Raw genomic sequence first — 12,065 nt, 5'->3', positions numbered from 1 at the left:
CCTTTTTGAAAATAGGGACAACATTTGCCCTCCTCCAGTCTGCCGGGACTTCGCCTGTTCTCCAGGAATTCTCAAAGATGACTGCCAGTGGTTCTGAGATCACATCTGCCAGTTCTTTTAATACTCTTGGATGCAGTTCATCTGGCCCTGGAGACTTGAATACATCTAAACTAGCCAAGTATTCTTGTACTATCTCCTTAGTTATTCTGGGCTGTGTTTCCTTTACTGAATCATTTGCTCCAAATTCTTCAGGTCGGGCATTGTTTTCTTTATCGGAGAAGACTGAGGCAAAGAAGGCATTGAGGAGTTCAGCCCTTTCTGTGTCCCCTGTTTGCATTTCACTATCTTCTCCTCTGAGTGACCCCACTGTTTCTTTGTTCTTCCTTTTGCTACGAACATACCCATAAAAGCCTTTTTTGTTGCTTTTAACCTTTCTAGCAAGCCTGAGTTCATTCTCTGCTTTAGCTTTTCTGACTTTGTGTCTACACGTGCTGGCTATTTGTTTGAATTCCTCTTTGGTGGTTTCCCCCCTTTTCCATTTTTTGTACACATCCTTTTTTAATCTTAACTCAGTTAAAAGTGCTTTAGATAGCCACCCTGGCTTCTTTAGGCACCTTCCATGTTTCCGTCTCATTGGTATTGCCTGATGTTGTGCTTTTACTATCTCCCTCTTAACAAACTCCCAGCCATCATGAACTCCCTTTCCTTTTAGTATTACTGTCCATGGGATCTCACCCAGCACTTCCCTAAGTTTTATGAAGTCGGCTTTCTTAAAGTCAAGAAATTGAGTCCTAGTATGCTTGGCTGCTCCTTTCCGCTGTATAGTAAACTTCAGAAGAGCATGATCACTCGCGCCTAATGATCCTTCCACTTCTACCCCACTAACCAGGTCATCAACATTGGTTAGGACCAGATCTAAAATGGCTGTTCCTCTTGTTGCTTCTCCCACTTTCTGGACAATGAAGTTGTCTGCAAGGCCAGTGAGGAATTTGTTTGACCTTACGCTCTTGGCTGAGTTTGACATCCAACAAATATCCGGGTAATTGACGTCCCCCATTACTACTATCTCCCTTCCTTTTGCATGCTTGGCCATTTGTTCCAGGAAGGCATCATCTATGTCCTCCGTTTGGCTTGGGGATCTATAGTAAACTCCCACAATGAGGTCACTGTTATTCTTCTCTCCCTTCATTTTGACCCAAATGCTCTCACTTTGGCTTTGAGGTTCTAAATCTTGGATTTCTTCACAGGTATACACATCCCTGACATATAACGCTACTCCTCCTCCTTTCGTGTCTGGTCTGTTTCTCTGAAATAGATTGTATCCCTCCATTACTACATTCCAATCATGGGACTTATCCCACCAGGTTTCAGTGATGCCTATTATGTCATATTTAGTTTGCTGTACCAAGAGCTCAAGCTCATCTTGTTTATTTCCCATGCTTTGCGCATTAGTGTACAGACATTGTAGTCCATTAATCATTCCCCCGTGTCTCTTATTTAAGGATTTTTTCCTCCCACCACTAGGTCTGCATGCTGTTTGCTTCATTTGGTCTATGACATTTGGATGATCATCTTCATCAATTGATAGACTCCTACCTTCAGGAGCACTGTCTCCCTCCCCCACATTAGTCAGTTTAAAGCCCTCCTGATGAGGTTTCTGAGATTTTTGGCAAAAACATTTCTCCCAACCGTTGTGAGGTGCAGCCCATCGCTTGCCAGAAGTCCATCTTCAAGAAACTGCAGTCCGTGATCTAAGAATCCAAACCATTCCTGTTTACACCATTTGCGAAGCCAGCTGTTCACTTCCACTATTTTCCCCTCTCTCCCTGGGCCACGTCGTTCAACTGGGAGGACAGATGAGATGACAGTTTGTGCATTTAATTGCTTCAATTTCCTGCCCAGAGCCTCGTAGTCTCTTTTGATCTTCTGGAGGCTATTGCTTGCAGTGTCATTGGTTCCCACATGAACCAAGAGGAAGGGGTATTTGTCAGTGGGTTTTATGATTCTTTGCAGTCGTTCAGTTACATCTTGGATCTTAGCCCCAGGGAGACAGCACACTTCCCGAGACATCTTGTCAGGCCCACAGATCACTGCTTCTGTTCCCCTCAGTAGGGAATCCCCTATCACCACTACACGCCTCCTCTTAGGTTTGGTCGGGGTTCTTCCGTGAGCTGTCCATTCCAAGGTCGCCTGCACATTCCCTGAGGACTGACTTTGCTGCTCGTCTTCATATACCTGATCGACTGTAATGAGGGAGAGATCCTCAAATGGAGTCTGCTCTTCGTCTTCCATGCTAGGGGAGAGGACCTCAAAGCGATTGTGTATTTCTAAACAATCAGAGTGAACCCTGGGCCTCCTACTTCTTTGAGTCACGTTTCTCCATATATCTGGCTCCTGTGTTGGTGAACTAGCCTCCTTCTCAGGGGAGTCCCCTGTCTCCTCCTTGGTGGAGACGGTGTGCTCTGTTGCTTCCAAGAAGAGCTCCAGCTCTCTAATTCTTTGGAGCGTAGCTACACGTTCCTCCAGTTGCTGGACTTTGTCTTTTAAGACGGCAATCAACATGCAATTGCTGCAGGTAAAGCTGCCTGCAACCTTTGGCAAGATGGCAAACATTGCACAGGAACCGCAGGCGACTGCAGCTGTTCCCTCCCCCGCCATCTTGAGAACGTGTCGTTGGGGGTGGCTACAGCGGTCCTCCATCATAAAAAGCGTGAAGACAGGACAAATAACTCCCCCCACAAAAAAACCTAGGTCTCCCCCAACAAACGTTTGAGACTAGCTCCCCTAAATCTAAAAGATGGATCAAACTGCGCACGCCGCTACCCTGCAAGCTCTGATAAGCTCCTCCCACAGCTAATCACCTGCCTCAACAGAAACCCTGCCCCCTCTGACCTTTGCACAGGGAGAACAGCTAATCAGGCACAAAGAAACACACACACACACACACAATAAAACCCTTTTTGCTCCTTCTTTAACTGCTGCCCTGCAAGCTCTGATAAGCTCCTCCCACAGCTAATCACCTGCCTCAACAGAAACCCTGCCCCCTCTGACCTTTGCACAGGGAGAACAGCTAACCAGCCACAAAGCAACACACACACACACACACACACACACGCAAGAAAACCCTTTCCATTCCAAAATCATTTCCATACCAAATGATTTAAAAACCCTTTGTGCACTTTAGTCTTCTCATACCAAATAAATGCATGCCATCTAAATCTATTATCATTACCCTCAAGGTCTAAAATATATGTATTTAAAAAAATTATCCACTCCCACAGCCAGCAGAGACAGGACACTTCATAATATAACTTCAAATCTGGCGCTGAAAATCCACCTCTTTCTTTGGCATCTGTTAATAATTTATATTTAATGCTTGGTTTCTTCCCCTGCTAGATAAATCTAGAAAGATCTTTTTGCCATCGTTTTAAAGTGTTCTGCTCCACTTACTATGGGTATGGTTTGAAAGAAAAATAACATTCTTGGCAATACATTCATTTTCATTGCTGAAATTCTTCCCCATTGTGATAAATTCATCCTTCCCCAAACATCCATATTTTCCTTTATTTCTTTCCATAGTTCCATACATAGTTATCCTTAAAGAAATTTATATTCTTAGCTGCCAAACCAAACCCCCAAACAGTTCACCTTCTTTCTTTCAATTGTCATTTGTGTTGCTAGTTGTAACTCATTTTTATGTTGTTCTGTCATATTTTTAACCAGTACTTTCATTTCATTTTTATTTATCTTAAATCCCACTACCTCACCAAATTCAGATATTTTATCTAGCACCCTTGGTACATTTGCCAATGGGTCTTCTACGGTCATTACAAGGTCATCTGCAAATGCTCTCAGCTTATATGCTTTGCACTCAAATGTTATACCTTTTATTTCTTCATCAGATCTTATATTCCTCACCAGGGTCTCTAATACTAAAATGAACAGTAATGGTGACAGGGGCGAAACTCTGTCTTGTCCCTTTTGTAATTTTACATTTTCTGATACTATATTATTGACTATCAACATTGCCTGCTGGTCTGCATAACTTGTGTCAATTCCCCTTAGGAATGATTTTCCAAAATTCATCATCTCCATATCCCCCCCCCCCCCATAAAGGTCCATGACACGTTATCAAAGTCCTTCTCTCCATCCACAAACATCAAAGCTGCTTGCTTTTCATTCCTGACTTCCAGATACTCTATTGTATCAATTAATTTTCCTTATATTATCCTTCATCTGTCAGCCAGGAAGGAAGCTAGCTTGATCTTGATGAATTAGCTCTTTTACATCCTTCATCCTTCAACAGTTGTCCCAGAAAATCCTGTAGTTTTTAAATAATATTTTGCTGATAAATCTGGCCCTGGCAATTTACCTAATTTTGATTGGTTAATTTCTTGTTGCCCTTCCTGTATTATTATTGGTGCATTTAAATAATTGATTTACTCTTTTGGAATCTATGGTAATTTACTGTGCTCTAAATAAATATTCTCCAGTTCCATCTTTATTTTCTTTACTGGCTCGATATAGCTCTATATAATATTTTACAAATTGTTGTCTAATGTCATTTGGGTTATCAATTATTTTTCCTTCTACTTTCAGTTTATTTATTGCATTCAATTCATGTTTCTTTTTTAACTGCCAAGCAAGAAGTTTTCCTCATTTGTTCGCTTTTTTAAAAGAAAAAAAATCTGCCTTAACATTTTAATCTTTCATTCAATTTCTTGGTTCACTAACACCTCTGAATCTTTTCCAGGTTTTTAAATCACTTCTTCCAATATTTCTTTCTTTTTACCCTCTTCAAACTTTTTTTGATAAGCATTTTGTTGAGTAAAAAAACCATCTCATCACTGCCATGGCCATTCTCTCAACCAGTCAAGTGGTTTAATGCTCATCATTAAAGCAGAACAACTAATTTAGTGCTTTGGTTGTTCTACTGCAAACAAAGTGCTTGAATGGTTTGTGATAAGGTTTTTAAATTTCCTCCCACTATGGCTGAGACCGCCAACCATATTCTTCAGTGCGTGGCCGTAGCCCTCATTTGCTACAGACATGTGCCTAAACTGCTAATACTATGACGTCCAAGATCTATGGGAAGTTGCTTGGTCCTTGATGGATAAAGGTATATTCTGAACTAGTGTCTCTGTCTTTGCTCTTACTTGATGTGGGGTCTTAATGAATTGGAAAGAGCAATATACTTTTTCTGATCTTCCAGGCTGCTAATCAAAGTGCAATGAAAGCCTCAAGGTTCTGCTCAGATGACTGCTGCAGTGGTAGAGCTAGACATAGCTCAGGACTGTTGAAAGGTTCCAGGGACACACTGGTAGACACTGAATAGAAAACAATGAGTCCAAGATCATTACTGACAGGTAATTAAATCATTTTACAGAACTTCGACCCTCCTTGTTCCAATTGTGTCAGATGGTTAGGACAGAGAGAGATACTTTAACTCACCTGATCTGTTTGATGATGACTGCCCTAATCCACATGGTCTTGAATTGAAGCCAGCTCACTGTTTATACCCGTTTGAAATACAATCCTGCATTTTCAAAGAAGAACCCTGGCTGTGCTCTTTTTTGCTCTTCAAGATATGGCAACCCTAACTGGAGGCAGTGATGGCTACCAACTTAGATGACTTAAAAAGAGGATTAGAGAAATTCAGGCAGGGCAAAGTTACCCACAAAAGCTATGTTCTACCTCTATTGTCAAAGGAAGTTTGCCTCTGAATACTTGGTGCCTGCCCCTTCATGGATCATTGCCTTGCCGTGGCAAAGGGGCTTGAATAACTCAGAGAAGCTATGAGCTATGCCGTGCAGGGCCACCCAAGATAAACAGGTCATAGTGGAGAGTTTTGACCAAACATGATCCACCTGGAGCAGGAACCGGTAAGCCACTCCAGTATCCCTGCCAAGAAAACTCCATGGACAAAGACAACAGGCATATAAAAGTTATGACGCTGGAAGATGAGCCCTTCAGGTTGGAAGGTGTCCAACATGCTACTGAGGAAGAGTGGAGGACAAGTACATGTAGATTCAGAGCTGATGAAGCGGCTGGGCCAAAGCCGAAAGGTTGCTCAGCTGTGGATGTGCCTGGAAGCGAAAGGAAAGTCCAATGCTGTAAAGAAAAATATTGCATAGGAATCTGGAATGTAAGTACCATGAACCTAGGTAAGTTGGATGTGGTCAAAAATGAGATGGCAAGAATAAATACTGAAATCCTGGGCATCAGTGAACTAAAATGGACGGGAATGGCGAATTCAGTTCAGATGACCATCATATCTACTACTGTGGGCAAGAATCCCGTAAAAGAAATGGAGTGGCCCTCATAGTCAACAAAAGAGTGCCAAGAGCTGTACTGGGATGCAATCTCAAAAATGATAGAATGATCGCGATACGAATCCAAGGCAGACCTTTTAACATCACAGAAATCCAGCTACTCTTTTCCAACAACACAAGAGACGACTCTACACATGGACACTACTAATATCAAGGCCAGTGGAAGTGATGATATTTCAGCAGAACTATTTAAAATTTTAAAAGATGATGCGAAAAGCTGGGCTGGATGAATCCCAAGCCGGAATTAAGATTGCTGGAAGAAATATCAACAACCTCAGATATGCAGATGACACAACCTTGATGGCAGAAAGTAAGGAGGAATTAAAGAACCTTTTAATGAGGGTGAAAGAGGAGAGCACAAAATATGGTCTGAAGCCCTGAGTGCTCACTGGAAGGACAGATCCTGAAGCTGAGACTCCAAAACTTTGGCCAACTCATTAGAAGAGAAGACTCCCTGGACAAGACCCTGATGTTGGGAAAGATGGAGGGCACAAGGAGAAGGGAACGACAGAGGACGAGATGGTTGGACAGTGTTCTCGAAACTACCAGCATAAGTTTGACCAAACTGCGGGAGGCAGTGGAAAACAGAAGTGCCTTGCGTGCTCTGGTCCATGGGGTCATAAAGAGTCGGACACGACTAAATGACTAAACAACACTTGGTGCCTGGGAATTGCTGATGGACAGAATATTGTCACAGTCAATTCCAGCTTTCAGGCTTCCCACAGGGATCTGTTGAGATGCTGGACTTGAGGGGTGATTGCCATGATCCAGCATGTTCACCTTTAACTGGTGAGGAATTGAGCAATACCATCATTTCCCACCACCCAAGGTATTTTTTAACCATACACAGCACAGAAGACACAGAGGACATTCTGCACTAAGCTGCCTATCTTGGGGTGTCCTTCTCTTTGCGTCATGATTTTTGTTAGGACTACCTAGCAGTGCTTATTGGCTTTGGGAAGAAGGGGATAGTACTTAGGACCCTGTCAGAATCCTCACCCCTTCTTCCAGAAGCTGCTTCTTTCAGACCAGAAAGAAGGGGCTTGCCCGACCAATGCACTGTTCCCACACCTCTGTATTGTTTAGCGTGGGCAGTAGTCAAAACTATCTGTGCATGGAAGAAACATTTACTCAGGAAAGCCCTCATAAGCAAAGGAGGAATGAACCAACAGGTGACCTATGGAAGAAGAAGAAGCTGACTTGGAGGGATTTATGGGCCAAGGAAAGGTGACCAAGGATTCCAACTGGGAAGGACTGCTCCAGTGAGGAGCAGGAAATTATGGAAATAGAGAGTGCATGCTTTCCCAGAAATCCTATATTTTTTATATTGTAACACAAAGCTCTTTTTTTCATATTGGATGCAATCTTTTTAAAGAACTCTGTGGGAGTCAGCCAGACCTACAGTGTCAGTGAATAGGAACTTTAAATAAATGTGTTCCTCCCTTGGGCTTTATGGTAAAACTGAACTGGAAACAACCTAATCCTAATGAGGCACAAAGTAATCAACAATTAGCATGTCAGACACATGCTCTTCCCAGAAATCAGGTGAACCTGGAACCTGCTTGTATCCATGGGGCCATTCAAGTTTGCGCCGGCAGTTTTGTAGCTTATCAGTATTTTCTTTTTTATGCAGTCATGATGGCTACCTTCCCTTCAGTATGAGAGCCATTAAGCCTATTAATACCAGTTGTTGCACATCACAGTGGAAGATGTGCCCCGGAAAGGGATGTGTACTCACTGATGGTTGCCACATCTCTTTGAGGCTCAGAAAGTGGTGTTAAAATACACTAGCTTAGACTAAGTCACATTTGTTGTTTTCTGTGTATGTATTTTCCCAAATATTCCCGAATTCTTAAGTGACCTTCTTCTATGATCTTTTATTCCAATATGGTAACAGCGTTCTTACTACACTGTTATTTATTTATTTATAAATATGTATTCTGTACTTTTCGTGCTTATTTGGATTCAGTGGTTTAGTCATGCTGGCCACATGACTCAGAAAGCTATCTGTGGACAAACACTGACTCCCTTGGCCTGAAAGCGAGATGAGCCCCACAATCCCATAGTTGCCTTTGACTGGACTTAATCGTCTGGGGTCCTTTACCTTTTTTACCTTTCTTCCCCAGAAGACACCGCCTCAGACTCTGGCTTATCTGATGGTTGCCTGGCTTCCAACTCTTCATCTCTTTCTCTTGAGAACAAACGGATTATTCCCTGGGAAGGAGGGTGGGCTGTCCTCTCTAAACTCAAACAGATAGCTTGCATCTGCAGAGTTAGCCCTTTGCTAACTCAGCTCAGTTTCTGAGGGGGGCCATGTTCCTGATGACCCTATGGATCCAGCCACTAAGATGATCGCCACACCTTGCCTCATGGGTGGGACAATCCGACACCATGATATGTCAAACTACACATTCAACCCCATCACTATGTAACCAGGATCACAAATATCAAATGGGGGAAAGCATTTACAGCTCTGTGACTCCAGTGTATGAAGTCTGTCATAGTTGAAGGATGCGATCGCTGGATTCTCTATGTAGAAAAAGTTTGCCTACATGGAATTAATATTCCTAAATATTTACCCAACTACTTGCTGGTTTGTCACATCTATGAGGACTTAAGAGAAGTTTTGTTGAAATATTTAATTCTCCCAACTGAGAGATGGATTGGGTATATGATTAACTTTTTATTAAGGAACAAGTGCCCATACACCTCTGAAAAAGTTGTCTGTTCTGCCTTTACAGTGATGATTATAATGAAAAAAATTTATTCTGCTTTTATCCTGTTTTATGTATTTTTGATTTTGTAATTGCTTCAGCTAAACCAATAAATAATAATTGCATTTGTATCTGAAACAGAACTAAGAACCAAAATTTTATTTCCCATAACCATTTATTTTGTTTTGTAATGATCAGAAATTACAATCCCCACATTTTGAACCATTTTTCTCTGCCCCTTGCTTCCCTTTACCTCCACCAAAAACAAAAAAGAAAGAACCACAGATCCAAAGTCCAGGATTTCACCACTAGGCCTCCAGTTTCCCCTTATTGTCATGGATTTTGCAATACACAAGGAGGATGTCTACACTGTCCTATTTACCTTTCATGTTCAGGCTGGTGTGAGATTCCTGATTGTGAGATTCATTATAACATCTTTTTTGGGTAATAAAAGGACAAATCCCCCACATCCAAGTCTTCTTCTGTTTTTCGTGATGGCACAAAAATCTGTTGTTCCACAACCTTGGAACGTGAAAATGTGGCAATTAAAGGGGGCTAGAAAAAAAGGAAAGAAATGTTGACATTAGTCCTTTACTCAGGGACTAGGAGATTGTGCTTGTGAGGCTAACTGAGAATTTTAGTAAGTTAGTTTTAAAATGTGTATATTTAAGAAATCTGAAAAATATAATTTCATCGGAACATGAATATACAAAATTTTGAACATGAAGTTCAGATTAAAAAAAATAACTCATATGTTATTCAGAATGGCCATCATACCCAAAGGAGTCTCAAGACATGAAGATTATTAGTAAACAGGTTATATTTATAAAATATAATGAAATTAGAGGATCTGAAAACAGGCCTAATTAACTAGATTAAACTGGTCAAATTCTAGTGTGCAGCTGAGTTGAATAAAATGGGAGGAATTCTATCCCTGCCATCTCCTGGGCATGTTAAAAGTCACATGCTGTGGACACACAGCAAGATTTGAAAACAACACTCCCTCCCTGGTGTGGGAGCATTGAGTGTTTGAACCTGGCATGAGTCAACAGCCACACACACAAAAAAGCTGGAGGTGCACTCCATTGTCTCTCAGGACAGTTGGATGCCCACTGAGGCTTCCTCATTGCCCCACTGTGATCTAAGCATCCAGTGAATCCTCCTTTTATTTTACAAGTTTCACGTTAAACCCATCTAACACGAAGTAAGTGAAAAGGGGGGACTGCAAGAGCCAATCAGGAACTCCCCTCAGAATTCTTACTCAGCCCTTAGAAGAGAAATTTGCAAAGCCTGGGCTATAAAGGGCAGGAGAAGGATGAGAAGAAAGAATGTAGGGCAGAAGCAGCTCAAATGGCCTTGATTTTGCCTCTTCCTTTATGGGGCAAATCAACCCAGATTCCCTTCCCCCGTTCATTCCAAATTCCCTCTTCTTTTCAGAAAGGAGGGATTTGGCAATTTTGTCTTGTCTCCAAACAGCATTATTCCTCAAAACTATGTTGATAGGGAGGTATCCATCTAAGGCTGGATCTAGACACATCAAAATAGCAATTCAATTAAATGCATTGCAACCTTCATACAAGCAAATGCGATTGACGACAGATGGGATTCCATCATGCCACCTGGTGTCACAGTGTTATAACGAATATAAAGTGTTATATCTTTACTAATGTAGCTAAATCATGACATCAGCAAAATGATGTATGCTTGTGGAACTGAGTATATCCTCCCTCTCTTTGTCCTCCTAAATACATTTGGGAGGATACAGAACACATACAGGCAGAAGAGAGTGGAAATCCTGTTGTACAACTGTAAATCCTTGCACTAATGGCTGAGTTAGCCAGATACTGCTCATTGTCACAGAATTTAAGGAAACTTATTACATGCCTTTTACATAATAAATATGCTTTTTGAGCAAGAGGGACACATTTTGTTCTGGAATGCAAACCAATGGTGGAGAGATCTAAATGCAACTGGGGTGAAGCAATGAAGTAATTTGCCACATCTTTTACCATTATCTATCTATTAATTTGGACGTGGGTGGTGCTGTGGGTTAAACCACAGAGCCTAGGACTTGCCGATCAGAAGATTGGCGGTTTGAATCCCCACGATGGGGTGAGCTCCCGTTGCTCGGTCCCGGCTCCTGCCAACCTAGCAGTTTGAAAGCATGTCAAAGTGCAAGTTGATAAATAGGTACCGCTCCGGCGGGAAGATAAACGGCATATCTGTGTGCTGCTCTGGTTCGCCAGAAGTGGCTTAGTCATGCTGGCCACATGACCCGGAAGCTGTACACCAGCTCCCTCAGCCAATAAAGTGAGATGAGCGCCTCAACCCAGGAGTCAGTCACAACTGGACCTAATGGTCAGGGGTCCCTTTACCTTTACCTATCTATTAATTAACCACAATAATCATAAATAATTCCACATTGCAAGTGTCCTAAGTCTGTCAAAGGAGACTATGAGGTTGCGGTGCTCATCTCGATTTCAGGCCGAGGGAGCTGACGTTTGTCCACAGACAGCTTTCCGGGTCATGTGGTCAGCATGACCAAACCACTTCTGGTGGGCAGACAGCGCGGAACCTTTTGGCACCCGAGATGTGTAGCTCGGGCGCATTGCAGGCCTTGTGGTGAGTGCCACCTGCCATTTTGTCACCCCCCTCAGTATGACACCCGAGGCGGACCGCACCCACCACACCATGCTTCCTAAGCCCCTAACTGGTGTTTTTTTTTTTTTTCATTCTTTCTTTTTTACAATATTTTTTAATTAGCTGTTTGATAATTTTGTACATATAAAAGAACCTTTTCAAACATTCAAATACAAGGTTCTTTTGAACCTCCGGACCTCCTTCCTTCCCTCCATGGATTCCATATTTAAATGTATGCTTGCCGCATCTTTTACCATTATCTATCTATTAATTAACCATATTTAACATAAATAATTCCACATTACAAGTGTCCTTACATCCCTGCCAAATATTTTAACCATTTACCGTGGTCTTTTAAGTAAATTACAAATTTACTCCA

The 12,065-nt window shown here is 42.0% G+C and overlaps 2 long non-coding RNA genes across 2 annotated transcripts in view; both read right to left on the bottom strand.

The window, feature by feature from the left end:
- Positions 1 to 12,065, bottom strand: part of LOC308484548 — a 410,132-nt gene that overhangs the window by 19,983 nt on the left and 378,084 nt on the right. The gene's annotated exons all lie outside the window — the stretch shown is intronic.
- The window catches only part of LOC308484537, a 174,094-nt gene continuing 171,552 nt past the window's right edge, over positions 9,524 to 12,065 (bottom strand). The window contains exon 5 of the long non-coding RNA XR_013989945.1: positions 9,524 to 9,601. This is a non-coding gene — a long non-coding RNA (uncharacterized lncRNA). The remainder of the gene's footprint in view (positions 9,602 to 12,065) is intronic.

This window comes from Podarcis pityusensis (assembly GCF_964106645.2).
Source record: "Podarcis pityusensis genome assembly, chromosome: 8".
In the NCBI taxonomy this organism is placed as follows: Eukaryota; Metazoa; Chordata; class Lepidosauria; order Squamata; family Lacertidae; genus Podarcis; species Podarcis pityusensis.
The sequence above is the reverse complement of the archived record's forward strand: the minus strand, read 5'-3'. Positions and strand labels throughout refer to the sequence as shown.